Source organism: Ascaphus truei, chromosome 17, assembly GCF_040206685.1.
Source record: "Ascaphus truei isolate aAscTru1 chromosome 17, aAscTru1.hap1, whole genome shotgun sequence".
NCBI classification, from domain to species: Eukaryota; Metazoa; Chordata; class Amphibia; order Anura; family Ascaphidae; genus Ascaphus; species Ascaphus truei.
In genome coordinates, this window is record NC_134499.1 from 14,469,196 (window position 1) to 14,482,398 (window position 13,203).

A 13,203-nucleotide genomic window follows, 5' to 3' on the forward strand; every position below is an offset into this window, starting at 1 on the left:
TTTTTTTGTTTCATATTTGATGTTTCTGAAATGTCATCTTTGTTATCGAAACATTTTCTCTTTAAACGCCTAAATCGTCCATATGGGATATTATCTGGACACCTTTAATGATGGCCACTGGTTACTAAAATAACGTTGTTACAATTCAGCTGCCAGACATGCAACCTTGTGTTTGCTTCTTGTGGGTACGTGGTAAGTCGCTTTCCTGAATGATTTTGCATCTTTAGCAGCAGATTCTCAAATTCAAATTTTTGTTAGTGTAGCCAGGTACCCTCCCCCTCTGAGGCTGTGCCCCCTTGCTGTGTAACCTCCGTGCGGTTGGGAGAGTTGCAGGGGTACCCGGGGGGGGGGGGGGGAGGGCCCGCGGGTGCACGTGTGTCAGGAGTTCCGTGGGAGGGGGCGTGCGGTAAGAGGATGCGGTGTGCACCGGGATGGCGAGCGCGTCGCCGGGGGCTCCGGAGACTGAGAAGGGAGCCGCCATCTTGGGGAAGCTTGCGCATGCGCAGAGCAGCGGCGGCGGCCATTCTATGTCGTGCATGCGCAGTGGAAAAGCGCGCGAGCGCTAGCCAATCAGGGAAGGCTCTTGGAAGGGACTACAAGTCCCATGAGCGTTAGAAGTGTCCCACCTAACGCCAGGGAGCCAATAGGAACTGGGGAAGTGCTGCAGGCAGGATAAGGAAGTGTGTCACAGGGAGCATGCAGGCAGTGTGTGACAGGCAGAGATAGGGGATAGAGGGTCCGTGCAGAGGGCAAGTAAGCCTCTGCACTAGGCCAACAAATACCCCCTAGGCCCAAGATAGGCCCTGAGTCATATCTAGATTGTGGCTGCTACAGGGACAGGCCCTAGCATAGGAAATGGATCCCTGTAGTGTCTAGATTAGTTAGGGACACAGCAGACACTGAACTCCCTGAAGAGAGGTCTGGGTCAGGCCTCACTGAAGAGACTACAGACACATTGCCTGGGTGGGATCACCCTGACGACGTCGGTGTGGGAGAGAGGATCGGCGGATCCTTTGTGAAGTCTCATCAGACCGGGTGCTGCAGTGCCCGGTAGGTAAAAGTCAACAAGTGCACCAACATACCGGTATATACCCCGGCACTGATCACGACTATACGGGTGGGTTCTGTGGGGACACTGTGGGACTAGTGACCAGGGGACTTAACATACTGTGGGTCTCTGGTGGACTCTGTGTGAGGTACACAATACTCTGGACACGGTGTGGGACACGGTGACGGGTATCATTTCGGGGAAGTAAGCCCTGCGAGGCGTGAGGTAGCTGTGCACATATCTCTTATCCATAAGGGAGAGTAATCCTTTGACATATATCAATCGCTAATACTGTAAAGGTGTCGTTATTTTATACTGCGTGGGTGTTATTATTGTGTTCTGTGAGGGGGCTGCTTCCGCTCTGCTGGGATCCCTCACAGGTGGAGGCGCTGCACCAGAGTAAGTACACACCCCAGGCTCTCCGTGGCGGAGGCGCAGCCTCCTGGAGCCAACAGGTATAAGAGCAGCACTGGGTAGTTTCCTGTGTTCTAGGGGAAACAGGGCTACACTAGTTTTTTCTGTAGCCATTTAAGGGTTATTTTTTGGTAGTCCCTAAATTACAGATAGGGAGCATATTCTCCCGGAATGTTACAGTAGGAGAGGGAGTGGCTCAGTGAGTAAAGACACTGACTGGCACTGAGTTTGCTGCAGGGGAGCCTGGTTCAATTCCCAGTGTCGGCTCCTTGTGACCTTGGGCAAGTCACTTTATCTCCCTGTGCCTCAGGCACCAAAAACATAGATTGTAAGCTCTGCGGGGGAGGGACCTGTGCCTGCAAAATGTCTCTGTAAAGCGCTGCGTATAACTAGCAGCGCTATACAAGAACATGCTATTATTATTATTATTATTATTATTATTATTATTATTATAGTAGGTACCACAATATTGTAACATTGTCAACTTCTGTGTGACTGCATGCCACAGGGACTCGTCCATATCCTAAACGTACTGTTTTTTCCTACAGCGCAGAATGACTTCTACAGCTGCTAACAGTGTCATCATTTGCACCACTGCCATATTTGCTTTGGGGGGGTTTCAATAAAAACCACCTCACGGCAGTTCAGCCTACAGCTGCAAATGAAAGCGTATTACTATAAACTTGTTATTTAAAATATGCTGTAATAGTCCCTCGAGACCTGGCTGGAAATTTACAGAAAAAATAAATCCCGGCTCTTAGTAAAATACTACCCATCAAAATGTACACCGACATTACCCGGTTTCCACTTTGAAGGGGGACGCGGCTTTGTTCCCTGTTGTTTTTCCTTTTTTTACAGAATACTTTCTCATTTTCTGGTTTCTTGTAATCTCCGCCTCTAATACGGAATTCCTTAGTAATGCTCTATTATTTTGTTGCAGGACGCTTGATGTTAAAGTTTAATTGAGTTAGCATGTTTGGAAGAGGGGATCCGGTTGGTGTCTCTAGGTAGGTTTCATCATAAAATGCTGCGCTTATTTGTCTAAGTTAAAAAAAAATAAAATGCTTTGAAACCGTATGGCGATTGGAGCACATCTAGCCGTGCAGAGGGGCCTATGCATTACCCTAAAGGAGAGACCCTTTATTCCTCCATCTGCAGCTACTTGGGGAAGCCCCAAAAGTAGCCATAGTAATACACCCACTGAAACATGGCAACAAAGACTGCAAGTGCAGAGTATTACATTTCTTCTGCGCATATGCAGAGTTTCTTAAAAAATGGCACACAGCCATTAGTCAAGTTTCTTAAATATGCCGAAGATTGTTATAGCCAGAGAGGTTTGCACCCCACAGAACTAGTGTATCGCGGTGGAGATATACTGAACGTATGTGTGTACCTTTGCACACGCGCACATTAGTGTACATGTCACTGTCTCTGTTCAGAACCGGGGTGGCCCACTCCAGTCCTCAAAACCCACCAACAGGTCAGGTTTCTGGGACATCCCTGCTCCAGCACAGGTGGCTCAGTCTTCGACTGCACCACCTGTGCTGAAGCAGGGATATCCTGAAAACCTGACCCGTTGGTAGCTCTTGAAGACTGGAGAAGGCCGCCCCTGGTTTAGAAGATGTGCATCAGTGTTAGAAACGTGTGAAACCGTCCAAAATGCATTTTCAAACAATTCCCCCCCAAATTTGATTCCCTGCAAACCTTTCAGAAAGCCTCAAAGTGTTGCTAATGTTGCTAATTTAGTAAGCGTAGTGAGCGAAACATTGTGCATCCTATTGGTAGTTTCCACAATTAGCAAATGTAACAATTTTAAAGAATTTAAAAAATAAGCATTAAACAAAAGTGTCGGTAAGTGCATCAGTTTGTGTGTGTGGGGAGGGGGGGGGGACGAGAGAGAGGGAGGTGGGGACTAGAGAGGAAGAGAGAGCTGGGCGAGAGGGAGAATGAGAGAGATGAGGGTGTGGCGGGGAAAGAGAGAGGTGGGGGTGTGGCGGGGAAAGAGAATTGGGAGTGTGGGGGGGGAAAGAGAGGTGGGGCTGTGTGGGGTGGGGGGGAAGAGAGGCGAGGGTGTGAGGGGGAGGAGAGGTGATGGTGTGGCGGGGGAGAGAGAAGTGTGGGTGTGGTGGGGAGAGAGAGGAGGGGGTGTGGCATGGAGAGAGGTGGGAGTATGGGGGGAAGAGAGAGAGGTGAGGGTGTGGGGGGGGGGAAGAGAGAGGTGGGATGTGGTGGGGAGAGAGAGATAGGTGCGGGTGGTGGAGAGAGACAGGTGATGGTATGGCGGGGAGAGAGAGGTGGGGGTGTGGCGGGGAAAGAGAGAGAACCTCCATGCTATGCTTAATCTTTCACATTTAAAAATTGACAATGATTTATTTGAAATATTGAAAAAGTGATTATCACTTTCCCCTTCCTCATTGCTTGTTGAATTTGATTTATTTATAGATGTGCAAAAAAATGTTGAGAAAGCTTTTATACTGTACACCATTTTAAAAAGACATGGGTTTGGTAAACTAATGAAACATGAATTTGAGGATATCAGTGGATCAATCAAACTAAATCCCCAGTCTAATTTAAGAGTATCATAGAAAAAAGCTATTGAGAATGTTAAAATAATAATGATACTGTAAGTAGAAATATAGGATCTGGAGGGGGTGGGGGTGGGAGGGCCACGACACTTTGTTCGGGCCTGGTATTCTTGATTCTATTTCTGGCCTCTCCCAGCCTCTCCCAGCCTGTGACCTCCTGCGGCCCCTGTTTTATTTAGGACTTTTGGCACCTTACAATTCTTGGGGCCAACTGCTACCCTTGTCTTCTTGGAACTGAAGAGAACACCTAAAATATGGGGCCTGCTGTGACCCTCTATCTAGCAGGCCTAATAGAAGCCCCTACCTCCTGGGGGCTGCTGGGAGTTTTAGTTTCCAGGGCCCTGTTGCAGTCAATCTGGCCACCCAGACTCCTCCACCCTGACTCCTCCCCCCCTCAATTCCTGGCCGGGCCTCTTCCTTACCAAGGCTCCACCAGCTTCGGCAGCCAGCTGGTGCCATGGTGCTCCAGACCCCTCAGGATCTCCGTGATAATCTGTCCCACTCCTCTGCCTCATCCTGGCTCCTATCTCCGCCAGCTGCCCTGATCTTTCAGACCTTTGCTTAAAGCTCATCGTGCTTCCCACTGCTGCAGGGGAACATTTTGGGGATGAGGCCTGGGGAGAAGTGATGTAAGCCATGAGTCAACTGCCTCTTAAATAACGTAGCGCTCCCTTCTCCACCTACCCTCCAGAATACATCAGTTCCTGGCCCCACGGGACAAGGGTCATGTTGCTCTGTCACTTATTTTGCCAGGGCTTTCTATGTGTTAACAAAGCATTATATTCATTCAAGTGACTGGCTAAAAGGACAGTCCCTCCTAGGAACAAAGTGAACCAAGTACAATAGCTTGTTTAACAGGTTAAATGGAACTGACTGTCAAAAAATCAAACACACAATCCCTGAAAGCTCTGAACCCAACACCCACAATACATATATATTTGAGTCAAAAGGAGTGCTATTGGGTGTGACCAAATGTACTGTCTACAAGATAAAACAAAAAGCTCTAATGCAACATCCAAATGACAAAGTATATAGTTACATACTTATCTATTTGTCTTCTCATAAATAAGGGTCATTTAGTTAAACTCTTTGGCCAAAGCAAAGTCTGTGATCAAACGTGCCGGTGCAGGTGCCAAACAAGTGCAACCAATCGTAATATGTCCAGTACATAACATGTCCTCTCCATGGTTGTCTTTAAAGATTCAGACGTCCTCCTCATCAGCCAAAAGGCCAGACAGAAGGGTCAAAGTCCAGAGGGTGTTCAGCCTACAGGCTTACTAGTCCAAACATGGTATTTTCCCTCATGAGAGGGAGGGGCGAGCACAGACCAGCACACAGTTTTTCTCTCTCCACAGAAAGGTGTGTGACTGATAACCCTACACCAAACCAAACATCATGGGGCCAGTGCTTCAGTGCGCTGTGCAATGCAGTGCGGAAACGCTCTAAAAAAAATTCAATAACAAAATAAAATGTGCACGAGTCCCCCCCCGGTCAGAAGGCCAAGCAGGTACAAGATTATTCAGCTATCATCCAGCCAGGAGGCCAGGCAGGTACAAGATTATTCAGATACCTCCCAGCCAGGAGGCCAGGCAGCTACAAGATTATTCAGCTAACTCCCAGCCAGGAGGCCAGGCAGGTGCAAGATTATTCAGATACCTCCCAGCCAGGAGGCCAGGCAGGTGCAAGATTATTCAGCTATCATCCAGCCAGGAGGCCAGGCAGGTACAAGATTATTCAGCTACCTCTCAGCCAGGAGGCCAGGCAGGTACAAGATTATTCAGCTACCTCCCAGCCAGGAGGCCAGGCAGGTGCAAGATTATTCAGCTACCTCCCAGCCAGGAGGCCAGGCAGCTACAAGATTATTCAGCTACCTCTCAGCCAGGAGGCCAGGCAGGTACAAGATTATTCAGCTACCTCCCAGCCAGGAGGCCAGGCAGGTGCAAGATTATTCAGATACCTCCCAGCCAGGAGGCCAGGCAGCTACAAGATTATTCAGATACCTCCCAGCCAGGAGGCCAGGCAGATACAAGATTATTCAGATACCTCCCAGCCAGGAGGCCAGGCAGGTGCAAGATTATTCAGCTATCATCCAGCCAGAAGGCCAGGCAGCTACAAGATTATTCAGATACCTCCCAGCCAGGAGGCCAGGCAGATACAAGATTATTCAGATACCTCCCAGCCAGGAGGCCAGGCAGGTGCAAAATTATTCAGCTACCTCCCAGCCAGGAGGCCAGGCAGCTACAAGATTATTCAGCTACCTCCCAGCCAGGAGGCCAGGCAGCTACAAGATTATTCAGATACCTCCCAGCCAGGAGGCCAGGCAGCTACAAGATTATTCAGCTACCTCCCAGCCAGGAGGCCAGGCAGCTACAAGATTATTCAGCTATCTCCCAGCCAGGAGGCCAGGCAGGTGCAAGATTATTCAGCTACCTCCCAGCCAGGAGGCCAGGCAGGTACAAGATTATTCAGATACCTCCCAGCCAGGAGGCCAGGCAGCTACAAGATTATTCAGCTACCTCCCAGCCAGGAGGCCAGGCAGCTACAAGATTATTCAGATACCTCCCAGCCAGGAGGCCAGGCAGCTACAAGATTATTCAGCTACCTCCCAGCCAGGAGGCCAGGCAGCTACAAGATTATTCAGCTACCTCCCAGCCAGGAGGCCAGGCAGGTGCAAGATTATTCAGCTACCTCCCAGCCAGGAGGCCAGGCAGCTACAAGATTATTCAGCTACCTCCCAGCCAGGAGGCCAGGCAGCTACAAGATTATTCAGCTACCTCCCAGCCAGGAGGCCAGGCAGCTACAAGATTATTCAGCTACCTCCCAGCCAGGAGGCCAGGCAGCTACAAGATTATTCAGCTACCTCCCAGCCAGGAGGCCAGGCAGGTGCAAGATTATTCAGCTACCTCCCAGCCAGGAGGCCAGGCAGGTACAAGATTATTCAGCTACCTCCCAGCCAGGAGGCCAGGCAGGTGCAAGATTATTCAGATACCTCCCAGCCAGGAGGCCAGGCAGATACAAGATTATTCAGCTACCTCCCAGCCAGGAGGCCAGGCAGGTGCAAGATTATTCAGATACCTCCCAGCCAGGAGGCCAGGCAGGTACAAGATTATTCAGATACCTCCCAGCCAGGAGGCCAGGCAGATACAAGATTATTCAGCTACCTCCCAGCCAAGAGGCCAGGCAGGTGCAAGATTATTCAGATACCTCCCAGCCAGGAGGCCAGGCAGATACAAGATTATTCAGATACCTCCCAGCCAGGAGGCCAGGCAGGTGCAAGATTATTCAGCTATCATCCAGCCAGAAGGCCAGGCAGCTACAAGATTATTCAGATACCTCCCAGCCAGGAGGCCAGGCAGATACAAGATTATTCAGATACCTCCCAGCCAGGAGGCCAGGCAGCTACAAGATTATTCAGCTACCTCCCAGCCAGGAGGCCAGGCAGCTACAAGATTATTCAGATACCTCCCAGCCAGGAGGCCAGGCAGCTACAAGATTATTCAGCTACCTCCCAGCCAGGAGGCCAGGCAGCTACAAGATTATTCAGCTACCTCCCAGCCAGGAGGCCAGGCAGGTGCAAGATTATTCAGCTACCTCCCAGCCAGGAGGCCAGGCAGGTACAAGATTATTCAGATACCTCCCAGCCAGGAGGCCAGGCAGATACAAGATTATTCAGATACCTCCCAGCCAGGAGGCCAGGCAGCTACAAGATTATTCAGCTACCTCCCAGCCAGGAGGCCAGGCAGCTACAAGATTATTCAGATACCTCCCAGCCAGGAGGCCAGGCAGCTACAAGATTATTCAGCTACCTCCCAGCCAGGAGGCCAGGCAGCTACAAGATTATTCAGCTACCTCCCAGCCAGGAGGCCAGGCAGGTGCAAGATTATTCAGCTACCTCCCAGCCAGGAGGCCAGGCAGCTACAAGATTATTCAGCTACCTCCCAGCCAGGAGGCCAGGCAGCTACAAGATTATTCAGCTACCTCCCAGCCAGGAGGCCAGGCAGGTGCAAGATTATTCAGATACCTCCCAGCCAGGAGGCCAGGCAGATACAAGATTATTCAGCTACCTCCCAGCCAGGAGGCCAGGCAGGTGCAAGATTATTCAGATACCTCCCAGCCAGGAGGCCAGGCAGGTACAAGATTATTCAGATACCTCCCAGCCAGGAGGCCAGGCAGATACAAGATTATTCAGCTACCTCCCAGCCAGGAGGCCAGGCAGGTGCAAGATTATTCAGATACCTCCCAGCCAGGAGGCCAGGCAGATACAAGATTATTCAGATACCTCCCAGCCAGGAGGCCAGGCAGGTGCAAGATTATTCAGCTATCATCCAGCCAGAAGGCCAGGCAGCTACAAGATTATTCAGATACCTCCCAGCCAGGAGGCCAGGCAGATACAAGATTATTCAGATACCTCCCAGCCAGGAGGCCAGGCAGCTACAAGATTATTCAGCTACCTCCCAGCCAGGAGGCCAGGCAGCTACAAGATTATTCAGATACCTCCCAGCCAGGAGGCCAGGCAGCTACAAGATTATTCAGCTACCTCCCAGCCAGGAGGCCAGGCAGCTACAAGATTATTCAGCTACCTCCCAGCCAGGAGGCCAGGCAGGTGCAAGATTATTCAGCTACCTCCCAGCCAGGAGGCCAGGCAGGTACAAGATTATTCAGATACCTCCCAGCCAGGAGGCCAGGCAGATACAAGATTATTCAGATACCTCCCAGCCAGGAGGCCAGGCAGCTACAAGATTATTCAGCTACCTCCCAGCCAGGAGGCCAGGCAGCTACAAGATTATTCAGATACCTCCCAGCCAGGAGGCCAGGCAGCTACAAGATTATTCAGCTACCTCCCAGCCAGGAGGCCAGGCAGCTACAAGATTATTCAGCTACCTCCCAGCCAGGAGGCCAGGCAGGTGCAAGATTATTCAGCTACCTCCCAGCCAGGAGGCCAGGCAGCTACAAGATTATTCAGCTACCTCCCAGCCAGGAGGCCAGGCAGCTACAAGATTATTCAGCTACCTCCCAGCCAGGAGGCCAGGCAGCTACAAGATTATTCAGCTACCTCCCAGCCAGGAGGCCAGGCAGCTACAAGATTATTCAGCTACCTCCCAGCCAGGAGGCCAGGCAGGTGCAAGATTATTCAGCTACCTCCCAGCCAGGAGGCCAGGCAGCTACAAGATTATTCAGCTACCTCCCAGCCAGGAGGCCAGGCAGCTACAAGATTATTCAGATACCTCCCAGCCAGGAGGCCAGGCAGCTACAAGATTATTCAGCTACCTCCCAGCCAGAAGGCCAGGCAGGTGCAAGATTATTCAGCTATCATCCAGCCAGAAGGCCAGGCAGGTACAAGATTATTCAGATACCTCCCAGCCAGGAGGCCAGGCAGATACAAGATTATTCAGATACCTCCCAGCCAGAAGGCCAGGCAGGTATAAGATTATCAGCTATCTCCCAGCCAGGAGGCCAGGGGAGGTGCAAGGGCAGAAAACATAAAAGTCGATGCAAAATATATTCTATGCAGGTGCCAACTGCTCTAGTGAGGGAGACTAGACTCAAAACCCGAAAGTGCAGTAACATGGACCCCCAGGCTGACAGGACCTGGGGTGCTAGAGTAAAATGCATGGGCCCCTTTGTGTCTGCATTCTCCTATACCCAGCCTTCAAAGGAGAAGTAGTACACTTGGTCTCAGTCAAAAGGCCGAGAAGACACAAAGGCTGTTTCAGCCTTTTGGATTTCATCAGTGCGAGGTTGGTTGCTGGCTCTGCAACATGAAGCCGATATGTGGGTATAACCCAAAAAATTTATGGTGGGTAAAAAAGTGATAAAAACCTTCCAATGTACAGTGTTCAGTAAATAAAAATACCACTTATGGGGCATTCACATGTCTCAGACAGGTCTGTCATTCTGTGTCCCCATTATCCCTTAGCAAACAGTGCTTCCACTGCAGCCAGGTATTCTGGGTAATTGCATGCAAATGAGCATAGTGTGTCACTCTTTACTTCTTATCCATAGTAATTATGAAACCATCATTTGTCCAACAGATACACAATGGACCCAGAGAAAAATGAAACACATTAATTTTAAATGGATGCACAGAGGTAAAACGGTTACTTTGAGGGGGATTCAATATTTTTCAGGAAAGCTGATTACACTGATAAGTTGTTTAAAAATATATCATTTTTTTAAGTGCTATGTGGCACTTCCCCTTTATGGACTTCTCAGCATATTGAATTTGTGTCTTTATCACTCTCTCACATGTCAAACCACCTCCGTTATCTTATAAATCACTGTAAGAAAAAGGGGACGCACTGATCACATAATATATGCAATTTCATTGTTTTACCAAGGACTTAATAATCACAAGGCACCGGATGCCAGATTTCATTCATTTCATATTTTAAGGGCATGTATTTAATCATTGAAGTTAATATGTACAGTATGATGTACTAACAGTGAGGACTCAACTGAGAAACAGAATCCCCCTCCCAGGAACAACATACTGTGTACCCCACCTACATGTGTCAAACGAATTTAAATAATTGCAGATTACAATATGTCATTTGTATGATGAGATATACATTATACAATATTAAATGTGGCATTCTATATTGTGAGGATAATCAACAAAGTATGTGCATCTGTGCATGTGTCATCAGAACGATTTGAAGACGAAGAAGAAATAATGTATACTGTATGCTGAACAATAAGGAATGACACATGTTTCTTTGCTGGGGATTATTCCCTCTGTTCTCTGCCCCCTTACTCCTCGTGCAAACATATCCATGCAGGGATTGATTATCAAGCAAATGAGATACAATTTATTATATGAATAAGGGTGTAGTCCATTTAATTCAAAACCCATTTGACCTGAAACCTCCCTGTTCAACAGCACTGCTACACCTTGTAAAAGAGAATGGTAAAACATTACAGTATTCAAAAAGGAAACCCGTCTTATAGTGAATTTTGCAATATAAAACGGATCAACTTTACAATTATTAGCCTTTTAAAGTATTAACAACCCAACTGAGTTAGGAGACAGAATCAAGAAGGATGTATTGCATTTTTAAAATTGAATTCTAAAACCACGTCTTGCCTCGGAAAAGTTTTAGAAATAGTGACTTGTGTGTTAAGCTATTTTGTTAAGATTTTTATGTGTTTGTTATCCGGTTTGAAGACTTACAGCTCCAAAGCGCGGCTGTTCAGGAATTGTGACCACTTGACCGTGGCAATTACAGGCTTGTGGCCATTTCCCCAGTCATAGGACTCACAGTGGAGCACATGTGTTCTGTACACTATACCTTTTGAATGACACGTTTTGGTAAATAGTCATCATTTTTTACAAAGCCCACAAGTTTTATATTTTGCCTTCCATGTTTTAGCAGTGAGTCTTAGCTCCACGTCTATAACACATTGCAGATTTGCCCAACAGCTCCTTGGCTGTAATAACTAGATGCAGTATACAGCATGAATGTTTGTGCCGCTGTCCAGTTTGCACAGACTTTATATCTTCAGTTGTAGCACTGGTCATAGCGCCAGCTTCTTTGCTAGCTTGCTGTACCTGGCATGACATTTCAGTTGCATTACTTAAAGTTAAGTTGGGTTTCATCAATAAACCTTTTAGAAATGATAGTTGTGAAAGTTTTTTCCAACATGTCATCAAATTGGCATGATGCAGCCAAGTCCTTCGATGCTACTGTGTACTGTGTGCATCTGCGCGTTCACCAGGCATCTGTGCCTGCTATATACATCTGTAACATTCTGTTACTAATATACACTCACATTAAGCATAACGTATAGGCTTCCTCAACGTCCTGCTTCGGTTGGTTCCCGCTTCCGCGTCCGGTGTGTGGGACCGTAGACAGGCCACTTCAGTGGGCTATGGTGGCGGACGGCAGACACGCTTCCTCCATAGAACGACGCGTTTCACATAAACGACGAAGCTTTTTTACATTGTACTGTCCCCGAATATATTTGTATATAGTTATCACATCCCCTCTTAGATGCCTCTTTTCTAATGTAAACAAATCTAATTTAGCCTCTTCTCATAAATCAGATTATCCATCCCCTTTAGTCATTTGGTGGCTCTTCTCTGCACTCTCTAGTTCCATAATGTCTTTTTTATGAAGTGGTGCCCAAAACTGTACTCCATATTCATGGTGTGGTCTTACTAAGGTTTTATAGAGGGGTATTATTGTGTTTACTTCCCTAACATCCATTGCTGGTTTAATGCACGATAAGATCTTGTTTGCCTTTGCAGCTCCCAAACCCATCTCCATCAACGATTCAGGAAGAAAAACCCCACAATGTTACACACTGATAAAAAAATAAAGGAGAGGTTATAAAGATAATGCAAGAATGCTGAAAACGGGAACTTTAACATAATTAATTATAAATAAGTGGTAATAGCACAGATACACATGTAACAAATATTAAGCAAAGTTAAGTCACACTTCTTCCTGAGTGTAACTGTCTTGCTATCTGTCTGTCTTGCTATCTATCTATCTATTTTATCTATCTATCTAATCTATCTTATACATATCTATCTTGTATCTATCTATCTATCTATCTATCTATCTATCTATCTATCTATCTATCTATCTATCTATCTATCTATCTATCTATCTATCTTGTATCTATCTATCTATCTATCTATCTTGTATCTATCTATCTATCTATCTATCTATCTATCTATCTATCTATCTATCTATCTATCTATCTATCTATCTTGTATCTATCTATCTATCTTGTATCTATCTATCTATCTATCTTGTATCTATCTATCTATCTATCTATCTATCTATCTATCTATCTATCTATCTATCTATCTATCTATCTATCTATCTTGTATCTATCTATCTATCTATCTATCTATCTATCTATCTATCTATCTATCTATCTATCTATCTATCTATCTTGTATCTATCTATCTATCTATCTATCTATCTATCTATCTATCTATCTATCTATCTTGTATCTATCTATCTATCTATCTATCTATCTATCTATCTATCTATCTATCTATCTAGTATCTAGTATCTATCTATCTATCTATCTATCTATCTATCTATCTATCTATCTATCTATCTATCTATCTATCTATCTATCTATCTATCTATCTATCTATCTATCTATCTTGTATCTATCTATCTTGTATCTATCTATCTA

At 46.8% G+C, this 13,203-nt stretch overlaps 1 protein-coding gene across 2 annotated transcripts in view; it reads right to left on the minus strand.

Annotated features, from left to right (window-relative positions):
• Positions 1–13,203, minus strand: part of FBLN2 (fibulin 2) — a 108,324-nt gene that overhangs the window by 49,219 nt on the left and 45,902 nt on the right. The window lies entirely within an intron of this gene.